General features: G+C 41.8%; 1 protein-coding gene and 1 pseudogene across 2 annotated transcripts in view; both read left to right on the top strand.

The window, feature by feature from the left end:
- The window catches only part of CNTNAP5 (contactin associated protein family member 5), an 881,311-nt gene that overhangs the window by 490,686 nt on the left and 376,758 nt on the right, over window positions 1-13,867 (top strand). The gene's annotated exons all lie outside the window — the stretch shown is intronic.
- LOC103007109 (UBX domain-containing protein 2A-like) lies at window positions 79-874 on the top strand (annotated as a pseudogene).

The following is a 13,867-nucleotide window of genomic DNA, read 5'->3' as shown; positions in this document are numbered from 1 at the left end:
AGAGGGTCTGGGAGCGGCAGTGCTCCCAGTCTGAGGGCCTCCAGCCCAGCGGCCACACCAGGAGGAAGACAAAATAGAATGAAAGAAACAGATAATCGTGAAAGTATAAAGGAAGAACGGGTTTGTGAAACAGGATCTGACCACCAACCTCTTAGTGATAATCAGCAAACAAATTGTGACTATTTTGTTGACAGCCTTTTTGAGGAAACTCAGAAGGTTGTTGTCAAATGTTTGTCTGCCGCTGAACAAAAGAAACTGGTAGGTGTAAGTACAAAATTATGGAAAAATGAATTCACAGTCAGTGATGATTTCAGAAGTTATTTTGATGGTGCAGCTCAGCAGTTTCTGAACTCCATCAAAAAAGGGGAATTACCTTTAGAATTACAGGGTTTTTGATAACGAGGAGGTGGATGTTAAAGTTGAAGATAAGAAAAAGGAAGTATGTATGTCAACGAAGCCTGTGTTCCAGCCCTTCTCAGGACAGAGTCACAGACTGGGAAGTACTACACCAAAAATTGTTTCTAAAGCAAAGTGTATTGAAGTTGAGAACAAAAATAAGTTGTCTACTGTCTCACTAAACAGTCTGGAACCCATCACTAATATACACATCTGGTTAGCCAATGGGAAAAGGAGTGTCCAGAAATTTAACATTTCTCATAGGATAAGCCACATCAAAGACTTCATCGAAAAACACCAAGGATCTCAAAGAAGTCCTCCCTTTTCCCCGGCAAGAGCTCGTCCTTTCCTCAAATTGCTAGATGAAACACTCACACTAGATATTAGGAGTCATGGCTCATTGGGGACCATCTTAGCGGCTACCTACAAAATGAGATTAAAAAAAATCCTTACATCACAAGACTGTGACGATGATTAAATATGAGATAGTGGATCTAAACCCTTTAGCACAGTGTTGAGAAGCTATTTAGCAAATTTCTTTTTCTTCCACGCTGACTCAAGACCTCAGGCAAAAACAGGCCTCACTCTTTGAGTCATAAAAGCTGTGTGAGTTTGTGCAGTCATGGGACTTTTATAAAATTTCTAAGATTTCTAGTCGTGGAGGTGAGTTAATCACTTAGAAACATAACATTTTTCATGTGCAGTGTTATAAAAGTTAAACCTCGATCCTCCTTATTTGAAGAAGAAAAATCGTGAGCTGGCGTTGGGCTGTTTCTCTCCAGCCGGCGAGATGGTTGAGTACAGAGACCTGTAGGCCTCAGGTCAAAAATGCAGTTTTAATATAGTACAGGCCCCAGTGGCACTTTGCTCCAAAGCATTCAGGTGTTACCTGTATTATTAAGCATGTGTCAGTCCATTAAAATGTGTTTATGACTGAGAGAGAGGCTGGTTAAAGCTGCCCCAATATCCAGCAAAGAGGGAGAAAAAACTCATGTTATTTTAGACCTGTCTCTCAAAAAAAATCAAACAAGTAAAAGAAAGATTTAAAAACATTCTGATGTCTGTCTCAGAAAACTCTTGCTTGCTTCTTTCTCCAAGAATTTCCTGAATTTTGGAAAATTCAGAAATTTTGGAATTTCTTTTATTGTTCTTTGAAATGGATCAAGGCTTTGTGTCTACTGGCATTGTTCTACCTGGGGGAAAAAGACAGGTAAACAAACAAAAAAAATCAGACTAACAAGAACAGTTTTCTCCTCCCGTACATTTCTGAAGAACCTTGTTTTCCAAGTACTTGAGATTGTATTGGCTTTATAAGAGAAAAATCTCACATGAGAAATTAGAAAATAATAACCATTGTTCTAATAATTTTGAGGGCCACTTGGGCTGCCCTTGACACATGGTACCTCATGGAAAATAGAAAATAGCACATTATTAATTGAACAGGGGATCCAGATATTTAAAGATTTACTTGAGAGTAGTTCATGTGTTTCTAACGTCTTGGGTCTAAAAGAGAAGGTAACCCCTATGAGAAGGTCAGCACACGGATGCCTGGCACATTCACTCCTGTTACCAAAGCTTCATACAGTGTGCATAGTTTTGGGGGTGTGTGGTTATTTTGTGCAGTTTGCATTGGGTATCAGGAAGAGAAGTCCAAGCGAAATCGTCCTCAAAATAGAAGGCATCTGAATTTAGTTGTTCTAAGGGATGAAGTTTCAGGGAGATGAAGGACAACGGTATAATCCCTCCGTTGCATTTTTCTTTATTTTCTATTTTTGTCATTTCCTTTCTTGAAAGCCTTGTACATGTGGATATGAGGCAAAGTCAAGGGCATCCTTTCACTGTAAGTGATATGACAGTAGAACCAACAATTACTGTGGATCTCATGCAGGTCAGGCATTATGCAAGGACCTTGTCATTATAATACTACAGAAAAAAAAAAAGAGCTCATGGAACATATGAAGTGGTTCTTATTTTACCAACAGGCACAAGGGGAAATTGAGAGTCAGAAATTAAGTTCAAGTGACCAAGTAGGTGTTCAAGCTCAGGCCTTTCCTTTGCATCCCCAAGTCCATGGTCACCACAGTGTATCTTGCTGCCCCCCATATTTATTCGTGATATGGTCAGGTGTTTATAAAGAATTCAAATGCAGAGAAACTCTGCTTTAGATGAAAGATGAAATGTACAGTAGGCTGTTAACAAAAGTAGCCTATTTAGTATCTAAAGTTGGGTTTTCCCAAAACATTTCACTTGGTGGTCCCATCAATAGACAGATTTGGGGGTTAAGTGAGGCTGACAAGGGATCGTGAATCCATTGTCTTCATAGACTTTTACTCCACTTTAGCTGGCATTGCCTATATAGTGTTATAAAGTAAATTATGCATATCTATATATTAACATACACATATACACACACAGAAATAGTCATTGAGTATATGTGACATACTTTTCTCAGACTTTTTTTTTTTTAATGTTTATTTATGTATTTATTTATTTACTTTTGGCTGCCTTGAGTCTTCATTGCGGTGCGCAGGCTTCTCATTGCGGTGGCTTCTGTTGTTGTGGAGCATGGGCTCTAGGCACATGGGCTTCAGTAGTTGTGGCACACGGGCTTCAGTAGTTGTGGCACGTGGGCTCAGTAGTTGTGGCTTGTGGGCTCTAGAGCGCAGGCTCAGTAGTTGTGACACACGGGCTTAGCTGCTCCGCAGCATGTGGGATCTTCCCGGACCAGGGCTCGAACCTGTGTCCCCTGTACTGGCAGGAGGATTCTTACCCACGGCGCCACCAGGAAAGTCCCTCTCAGACCTTTTTATTTATTTTTATTTTTTTACTTATTTTTTTTTCAGACCCTTTTAAATGCTCAGGGCCGATTCCTTAGTAAGATTATCACGTAAGTACGAAGGGTACTAAGTGAGAGCCTAGATGCTTCCAGAGACTTTGCCATGCCTTGCACAGCTTTTCCCACATTCTCGTCACCCCTGTGTGTCCGACCCCACGTGGAAATCTGGGGGCTGCATGGGAACGGAGAGGAAACCTTCCAGGAGCCCTGCTGCTCCCATGTCCCCCTTCAGGGATCAGAACAGCCAACTGTGCAAATCTTAAATAAACAAAAAAACACCTGGATTTCCTCCTTTATGCATTTCAAACTCTAGTTCCTCACCACTACTCCCCAGGTTCCATGTGTCCTGGGGACCACTTTCTCTCTCAGGGCCATACCTACCCCTGGAACGATTGATACCACGTTCTATTTTTGAGGAGCAAATGGCTGCCATTTTTAAAGACTCTTAAAAAGGTGCTTAGAATGTAGATTGTCATTGTCCAAACCAATCTGGATGACTAAGAAAACAGGAACTTGTGCAAAAGGAAAGGAGACCACCTGGTTCATTTCTTTAGACAATCGAGGCAGAGTGTTTTGAATTGCAAGTGAAACATTCAGTAACCAAAAAAAGCTGGCATCACTATAATTATTTTGCAAGTGGCCTGACATTTCGATGTTATTTTTATTTTGCTGATGAGAATGAGAATGAGAATGAGAATAGGAATGAGAATAGGAAGAAAGAAGTTTGGGGGCTTCAGTCCTGAAAATTTGAAGTCTGTTTTTTTCTGCTGTAGTGCTTCTCTAAACATCAAGTTCTCACTGAAAAGCCAATCTGGGCAAAGACCTTGAACTCAGGCCTTAGCGTCCAGAACTCCAGCTTAGCTATGCTCTGCATTGATGCAGAATGTGAGTTTTATTCTGTTAGACCTCATTGTCCTTTGTAGCTAAAGGAGAGAGTTGGTCTAGAATTACTCAAGTCCCTTCTAAACCTTCATCTGAGTTCTTGAAGGAAAACAGGAGGTCAACCATGTCCCTTATTTTCTTCAAAGAAATCATCAACCCCAGAGTCTTCTTTCGAAAACGGGGTAAGTGGCCTTAATTAGGTGTATTCAGCAGGGCCAAGCCCCCTGCCAGAGGTCGTGTTTCTCAACTCCCCACATTGTGGTGCATCTGAGGGAGGAAGAATGATAACCTGGGATTCTTTCATACAGTGACTTTTGTGAATGAGATGCTTGGTTGTCCCAGAAAGGCTCTGCATGTTACTTTCTGTGATCCGTATAGAGTTAGATGCCAAGGAGCCAAATCTGAGAAGTTATGTTTAGTTTTGTTTTTGCGACCATCTTTTAATCACAGTAGGATACTCTTGTGTGTGTGTGTTGATTGATAGGTAAGGGAGTTATCAGAGTATACAGGACCTTCAATAGTACTGGAGCTATTGCATGTGGAGAGAAAAACAAGACAGAGTCGTGATAAGGTTCTTTTAACGTGGGACAGACTTTCTCAGAAATGAGAGGTTTTTTTTATATAAATTTATTTATTTTTGGCTGCATTGGGTCTTCGTTGCTGCGTGCGGGCTTTCTCTAGTTGCAGTGAGCGGGGGCTACTCTTTGTTGTGGTGTGCGGGCTTCTCATTGTGATGGCTTCTCTTGTTGTGGAGTGCAGGCTGTAGGCACTCAGGCTTCAGTAGTTGTGGCATGCAGGCTCAGTAGTTGTGGCTCATGGGCTCTAGAGCACAGGCTCAGTAGTTGTGGTACACAGGCTTTGTTGCTCTGCAGCACATGGGATCTTCCTGGACCAGGGATCGTACCCGTGTTCCCAGTATTGGCAGGTGGATTCTCAACCACTGCACCACCAGGGAAGTCCCTAGATGAGAATTTTTATATATTTATGTCACCGCAGAGAACAGAACAAGCCTCAGTAAGATCAAATGGCAGAAAGACCATCTAATGGCTTATCATTAGAGAATATTCTCTCCCGAGCGTTTAGCTGCACAATCTACTGCTTTGATATACTAGAGGCATCAAACCCAGAGTGGAATTTTCAGGAGTAAGAAATGAGTCTCTGCACAACTAAATGCAACCCAGAAGATGGGGAAGGGAGTCTTCACACTGAGAGATCTCAACCTGGCAGCAGGGGCTGTAAAACGATTATAAGCTGGAAAGACAGAAGGGGAAAGCCAATTGCCAGGCACGGAACAGAATCCCAGGGCCAAAGGACACATGATGAGCAAAGATCCAGAAATCTACCAGATGCCATGGAAATGTTTTTAGTGGAGGCAAATGGCTTATTGGAGAGGCCATTTCAGTTTATTCCACTGAGTCCCTAAATGCAAGCAACAATGTTCATCATATTTCCTCAACCACCTTACATTTTGTCAGTAGTTAGACACAGGGCATTCCAGCATTACAAATTACTAAACAATCTGTTCTACTCAGTCATTAATTTTCTATACTTAGTAGAATGCTGAGACTGACTTGTTCTTTCTCTAGCTGAAGATAGGATGAAATTCTAATGGCGTAGCCTTTGATCAGCAGCCATCATGGATGTTATCGGATGATTATTTATCATAGGCTTTGTTTAAATTAAATAAATCCTCCTACAGCTATGGTCCACACCATCCCACTTGTTTTTTTTTTTTAGGATTTATCTCAATTGATATTTTCTCAAGAAACCTTCCCAAAGCAGGCCAGCTGCCCCTTTATTGAGTCTTCTGGTTCTTCTCCTTTGTAGCACTGACCATAAATATGTGTATAAATGTATGTATTAGTTTGTTAGGACTACCATAACAAAATACCACGGATTAGGTGACCTAACAGAAATTTACTTTCTCGCAGTTCTTGAGGCTAGTTCAAGGTGTGGGCAGGGTTGGTTTCTTCTGAGGGCCTCTCTCTTGGCTTGTAGAGGTCATCTTCTCTCTGTGTCCTCACATGGTCTTTTCTCTCTGCCCATCTGTGTCCTATTATCCTCCTCTTGTGAGGACACCAGTCATATCGACTATGGGCCTACTCAAATGACCTCATTTTACCTTCATTACCTCTTTAAGGGTCCTATCTCTAAGTACAGACACAAACTCAGGTACTGGGGGTGGGTGGGTAAGGATTTCAATATATGGATTTTGGGGGGCACAATTTAGCTCATAAGAATATGTATTATCAGATATAGAGCACAGACCTGTGGTTGCCAAGGGGAAAGGGGGGTGGGGGAGGGATGGATTGGGAGTTTGGGATTAGCAGATGCAAACTATTATATATAGAATGGATAACCAACAAGGTCCTACGGTATAGCATAGGCAACTATGTACAATATCCTGTGATAAACCATAATGGAAAAGAATATAAGAAAGTATATATATATTAAAATATACACTATATATGTATGTATGACTGAATTGCTTAGCTGTACAGCAGAAATTAACACATTATAAATCAACTATACTTCAATAAAATAAATTATAAAAAGAATGTGTGTTAATCATATGTCTATATAATTAGCTGCTCAACGTTCCTGTCACCATAGAACGTAAGGATTCATGGGAACAAGAACACTGCCTGCCTTGCTCACCACTATTTGCCCAAGGCCTAGTATAACACCTCGCTTATAACAGGCCCTCGCAATATTTGCCTAATGTATAAGCAAGTGTCTGAATAAATGAACTACTAGAATTGACCTCCAAAACATTTCTGAAGCATCTCATGTCAACAGTGGAAGAAGCGTCTCATGTCAACAGTGGAAGAAGAGTTAAAAGTGATTTTTAACCAATATTCATGTTACAACAGTTCTACAATGCAGAATGTGTCAAACCCAAGAATGAGCTATAATCAGGAGAAGTACTAATCAGATAAAGGCCAGTGGGGCTCCCAGAGGTGGGGAGACGGCAGGGAGAGCTGTGTCATGAAGGATAAAAGTGCTCACCCTATTAATACTTGTGGCCAGATGGTTTTAGTCTGCAGTCCTGCAATTCACAGAGCGGCTTCCCCAATATCACCCTTTTTCATAGAATCCATTTGTATCTCACCACCATCTGCACATCAAGTAAACAGCATGACTTGGTGAACCTCATCCTCTGCTTCAATTAAGCTGTCATTAATACCTCTGTGTTTTAGCTAAGATAATGTTGATGAGAAAATCCCATTCATGAGGGCAAACAAATGATAGCCACAGGGCCATGACTGTCACAACAAGCTGTCTGGCTGGGCGCAGAGTTAGAGTTTCGGGAAGACAGATGTGTGATGAGGCATTCCACTTTATGGAAACTGAGAACTGCCGTTGCCGAAGCTTCAAGATATCAAGCAAAGCCTGGGAATGTTTACCAAAGGAGAGATCTCCCGGGCATGTGTAGCTTTTTCAGGCCTGAGTAATGATGATGACTTAGCTTACTCTTCCTTCTTCTCCATTTCACTCAAAAGAGAAACAGAGAGAACTAGATTCGTCTTATGGGAAAATAATTTAATAGTCAAAACTGCTGTCATTTCCTTTGCTTGTTTTCTACTTTAATAATTCTTTCATATAATTCACTTTGCCTCTATTTGTTACCGAACACAAGTTCCTATGTCCAATGCACAGTGAGGCCAAACAAACCAAAATGTCAGAGTTTGGAGCAGAGAAAGTTTTATTGCAAGGCCATGCAAGGAGAATGGGTAGCTCATGCCCCCCAAAAGCCCCAAACTCCAGGAAGGGTTTCAGCAAAGCATTTTTTAAGGCAAGGTGAGGGAGGGTTGTGGCTGGTTGCTGCAAACTTCTTGGTGTTGGAATCCTTTATTCTTGCAGCTGTTCACCTAGGTCAGGTCACGATGTTCCTGTAAACCTCCAATAGGACAACTGTTATTCTCCGTTCTGCAACATTTTATCTCTATATGAATGGAAAAGTGTTATCCCCTTAAAGGTCAGAATCTTGAGAATGGGCTATCCTGTATATTTCAGGCTATGGGCAACATTCTTAACTTGAAGCAAAAGCAATAGAATACAAAGGTTAAGGTAAGAGAAACAGATCTAATATGGAGCTGGATTTGTTCTTCCCTATTACACATTTAATTCAGGAAGCTTTTGAAGTGTCTACTTTCTGCTGATACTGTACTCAAATCTGAGGATGAAGGTATTGCCCTCTGCTGTTGAAAGGGACAGTATTGGGCACTGATGATGCAGTAGGACAGATGCTCGGGGTACAGGGGGAGCACAAGGGAAGAGGCACCAGAAAAGGTGAAAAAGGGAAGGCTTCCTAGGGGCAGGGATAACACAGCTCTGTTTTGAAGAATGAATAGAATTTGGTCAAACAAAGAAGGAAGGGAAGGATACTCCAATTAGAGGAGAGAAATAGAGGGAGATCTAGATGTGTAAGACTCCACAGGTGGCTTAGGGTGCCTGGATCACAGAGAGCGAAGGCGCACAGGCAAAAGATGAAGCAGAATTTTGGTCAGGGACACGTGAGTTTGGGCTGTCTCCTAAAGGTGACAGAGAAATATCAGGCTCTGGAGCTGACCTTCATTTTTATCATGTAGACACTGGAGCCGAGCATTCACGTCCATCCTAGAGACACGATGCCTTCACCACCAACCACAAACATGTCCCAGTTTATATCTGACCCCAGTGTGTGGCAAACCCAGCTGTTTCCCTCCCAGATGCTGACCAAGGGTTCTGAGGATCCAGGTTATCTTGACATATGAACCAGGCTTTCACAACCAGGAAAGGTTTAACCTGTGATTTATGGTCTAGGTGCCAGAGAGGGCCCTGCTGCTGACACTTGGCAGTGGAGATTCAGCTAGTCTGATGCGCAACCAATCAAGGAGCGTTTGGAGAGGGTAGGATGTTGCTCTTTTGATGCCGAGGGGGGATACCAAAACACGATGCAGACTCTGACCCCTAGGAACTTTTAATCCCATCGGGGAGATAGTACTTACAGAGATGAAGAGTTAATTAATGGTACAAGGCAGTAAATAATACGAGCTAAATGAATAGATCAGACAGTGGATGTTATATGAACTTAAAAGGAGAAATCTCTATGTATTGATCTGGTCAAGAAAAGCCTACTTCCTTTATTTCCTGGTTTATTAACTTATTCTCTCAATCATTCAGTACTTTTTGTGCTGTGCTAGGTGACTGTGATAGAAAGTTAAAAATATATATATATATATTCCTGTCCCTATAGTTAAGGAAAGGAAGCACTAGGACAAAAGCTGGGCATTGGATGTGAATTTGGATAGTGGAGGACAGCATACAGGTGAAGTAGAGGCTGGGAGAGGAAGGCTCAATTAGCTTAATGCATTCACTAGGAGCATAATGAATACACTAGTCTAGCTAGAGTAGGGAATTTGTGTAGAAGTATTGGGAAATAAGATGGTGAGGACAGATGGAGACTTGATTACAGAGGCATCGATTGTCAAGATAAGCATCTGAGTTTCATTCTCTGGGCTCTATGACCCACTGGAGGGACTTCTGCTACAAGGTTGATACTGTAAGTCCCCTACATGTGAACCTTCAAGTTCCAAACTTTCAAACATGCTAACGTGGTCTTCAGCAACTTAGTGACCCTTAGCCAGAAGGTGGAGCTAGACCTGCAAGAGGACGACTTCATTAAGCTCCTTGCTGCGCAACACGAGGAGCTTACTAATGAAGACCTGATGGAATTGGAGGCCCAGAGAAAGGATGAAGAGAGACAAGAGGAAGAAGAAGTAACTGAAGAACCGAAGAGAGTCACGACGCAGGAAATGGCATGGGGGTTTTCTTTATTTTGTTTTTATTAGTTTTTATTGGAGTATAGTTGCTTTACAATGTTGTGTTAGTTTCTGCTGTACAGCATAGTGAATCAGTTGGGATTTTCTTTCTTTGAGGACGCACTGTTAGTTTTTGAGGCACAGGACCTGAATGTAGAACGGTATACGAAGGTTGCAGCAGCCGTTCACAGTGCAATCCGGTGCTACCCTATCATCTATGAAGAGAAAAAAAGAGCTACTACCTAGACATCATTGGATCGTTTTTTCAAGAGGGTAGATAGAATTGAATCCAGCAAGGAACCAGAACCTGTGCCATCAACGTCAGGCGTGAGTGACATTGCAGCTTGCCCTCCTTCTCCTATTGCTGACTATCCTTCAGCTCTACCATCTCTCACCTCCTCCCCCTCCTCCAGTTGGTAACTCTTCCTGCCTGTTCGCTCGATGCCAGCCCCTGGATGCCAGCTGTTGTACTGTACTACTGTACTTTGCAAGGTGCTGTACTGTAAGATTGAAAATGTTTCCTTTATTTTTGTGTTTGTTTCTTATGTCTTATTTGTGTGAAAAGTATTATAAACCTATTACAGTACAGCACTATATAGCCGATTGTGTTAGTTAGGTACCTAGGCTAACTTTGTTGGACTTATGAACAAATTGGACTTATGAACGTGCTCTCGGAATGGAACTCGTTCATCTGTAGAGGACTTACACTAATAACCTTGCTCTCTAGATAGTTCAAGGTGTCCTGTACCAGAAAGAGGTCAGAGGCTGGGAAAAGAGGGAGGCCATCGGAAAATTCCCAGCTCCTGTGATAAGGGATAGAATCAAAGTTGGAGAAGAAATCTGAAGAAATATGTGAATTCAAACCACCGTGTGTAGGGAAGGGTTAATAGAATTTGATAATTGATGGATAAATGGTCTCCAAGAAAAATAGGACTCAGGACCTAAATTGTGGTATAATGGTACTAATAATTGGAATATGCTCTTTTATGATGTGATTGACATTTTAAGACTGCCTTATTCAATTATTTAGATATTCCCCACTTTGTTCTCTCAAAAACTGAAACTACCTTTGAACTATTAAGTAAAGGTTGGTATGAAGGGATATGGAAAAGCAGCTGAATTGGGTTTTCTGGGGAAGATAAAGCCTAGGAACTTCCAAGTCAAGCCAGGCAGCTGTGTCTTTATTTTATAAATGGAGAAGCAGGTTGAGAGAGATTAAGAAATCTGTCTAAATTGCTAGAAATTATAAGTGGCAGGGTCTTGAGCAAGGGTTAACAGGTGAGTAAAGGCATCAAGGAGATTTGTAACAGGTCATTTCCGGGGTTGGAAATAGAGTCTTTGGGGACTCTGCTCTGGCCTGGACTGAGCTGTGTGTGTCCTGGTGTGACGTATGCCCGATGGTTAGAGGTGCTGCGACAGCCACCCGATTTCCATGTTTCTGTCTTCAAACCGTGAAAAGAGACACTGAAATAAGATGAAGGCTGAAATGCAAAGATCTGTTAGGAATTGGACTGAGAATGAGAGAAAAACAGAAAGGGAGGGAGACATAAAGCAAGCCCTTGCTTTCTGAGACTCTGCAATCTCAGAATTATTCCCTGAACCCAGCAGTGCTCAACCAATGGAAATTCTCCACCCCCATCTACCCCGGCCTCCTGTTCCCCCAATCCCATGCAGGGGACTTCTGGCAATGTCTGATGATGATTTTTTTTTTTTTAATAAATTTATTTATTTATTTATTTTAGCTGTGTTGGGTCTTCATTTCTGTGCGAGGGCTTTCTCTAGTTGCGGCAAGCGGGGGTCACTCTTCATCGCGGTGCGCGGGCCTCTCACTATCGCGGCCTCTCTTGTTGCAGAGCACAGGCTCCAGACGCGCAGGCTCAGTAGTTGTGGCTCACGGGGCCCAGTTGCTCCCCGGCATGTGGGATCTTCCCAGACCAGGGCTCGAACCCGTGTCCCCTGCATTGGCAGGCAGATTCTCAACCACTGCGCCACCAGGGAAGCCTGATGATTTTTTTTTTTAAGCACAAACCTAACTTTATAATTTTCTAGCATGGCCAAATAATGTGCTAAGCATATCCGTATACATTTATCATTTTATTCTCATAAAACTCTAAGGTTGGCGGTGGTGGGTTTTTTTTCCCCTTTATTTATTTATTTTTTACTTGCAGTACAGTTGATTTACAACATTGTGTTAGTTTCAGATGTACAGCAAAGTTATTCAGATATATAATACATATAGAACTATTCTTTTTCAGATTCTTTTCCATTAGAGGTTATTACAAGATAGTGAACAGAGCTCCCTGTGTTATACGGTAGGCACTTGTTGGTTGTCTCTGTTATATATAGTAGTGTGTATATGTTAATCCCAACCTCCTAGAGGAATGCATGGACAGAACACTCTTTAACCTAAATCACAGCAATATTTTTTTTTTGATCCATCTCCCAGAGTGCTGGAAATAAAAACGAAAATAAACAAATGGGACCTGATTAAACTTAAAAGTGTCTGCACAGTAAAGGATACCATAAACAAAACAAAAAGACAGCGTACAGAATGGGAGAAAATATTTGCAAACGATGCAACCGACAAAGGGTTAATTTCCAAAATATACAAACAGCTCATATAACTCCATGTCTGGTGATGTTTCTGGTGCTGGGGACGGGCGCATCCAGGGATTCAGGAATGCCACTGACCATCCCACACAAGAAGCATAGTACAGAATACCACACCCTCAACAAAAGATTATCCAGTCCCAAACGCCCAGGGCCAGAGTGGAGAAACTCTACTTCAAGGGAAAATGTTACTCCTGTAAAAAAGTTTAGGCCTTCAGCATATTGCTTAACTGCTTTTAGTGTCAGTTTCATCAAACGTGAACTGTAAATTGTTGGAAAGGTCTCATTATACAAAGTATTAAAAAAACACGTGAGATGTTGGTAATGATATTTATCTAGAAAAATAAAATCAAAGTAGTAAAAGTCAGCGAGAATTCCAAGGTCAGACCTAAGCGGATATTTTAAGAAAAAAAAAAGTTGAATTGTGCCTTAATCCTTCTTAGAAGCTAGAAGTTCCACGAAAGGACAGGGCCAGAGTTTGAACTCAGTCTTGTCAAAGGGGAAGTTGCCTTGTGAGAACAGAAAGCGGTGCAGCCACTTTGGAAACACTCTGGCAGTTCCTCAAAAGGTTAACTATGGAGTTACCGTATGATTCAGCGATTCCACTCCTAGGTGTACATCTAAGAGAACTGGAGACATAGGTCCACACAGAAACTGGTACAAGAGTGTTCATAGCAGCATTATTCATAATACCTGCAAAGTGGAAGCAACCCGAGTGTCCATCAACTGGCAAAAGGATGAACAAAATGTGGTCTGTCCACACAATGGAAAGACATTCAGCCATACAGATAGACTGATACAAGCTGCTACTTACGATGAACCTTGAAAACATTATGTGAAGCAAAAGAAGCCAGTCACAAAAGGGAACATGGTGTATGACTTCATCTATATGAAATCTCCTCCATCGGGTGGAGACCGATAGCTAAGGTTACAGCATTTCTTTGGGGGGGGGGCCTCCAGACATTTTAAAATTAATTGTGATTGCTTGCCTAACTCTGTGAATATACAGGAAAAACATTGAACTGCATTTTACATAGAAGGAGTATACAGTATGTGAATTTTATCTCATTAAAGCTATTTCAAAAATATAAGTAAATAAAAGCAAAGGTGAATTCCACAGCAGAAAATAGAACTCTGCAGAGGTAATTGGCCATCAGAGCGATTCCTGGAGCAGAGCAGGGCTAGCTTTGGAAGTGTGGAGCGCAGAAGGAACTCATCCTGCGTGCCTGCCTGACAGCTCAGCCTAGGTGCCCGACCCTTTGAATTCTGGCTCTGTGGTAGCCATAGGGCCCAGGGTAGCCTCGCCAGTTTTCTGTTTTAGCATATATAACGTGAGGGC

Source organism: Balaenoptera acutorostrata, chromosome 8, assembly GCF_949987535.1.
Source record: "Balaenoptera acutorostrata chromosome 8, mBalAcu1.1, whole genome shotgun sequence".
Classification (NCBI taxonomy): Eukaryota; Metazoa; Chordata; class Mammalia; order Artiodactyla; family Balaenopteridae; genus Balaenoptera; species Balaenoptera acutorostrata.
The sequence above is the reverse complement of the archived record's forward strand: the minus strand, read 5'-3'. Positions and strand labels throughout refer to the sequence as shown.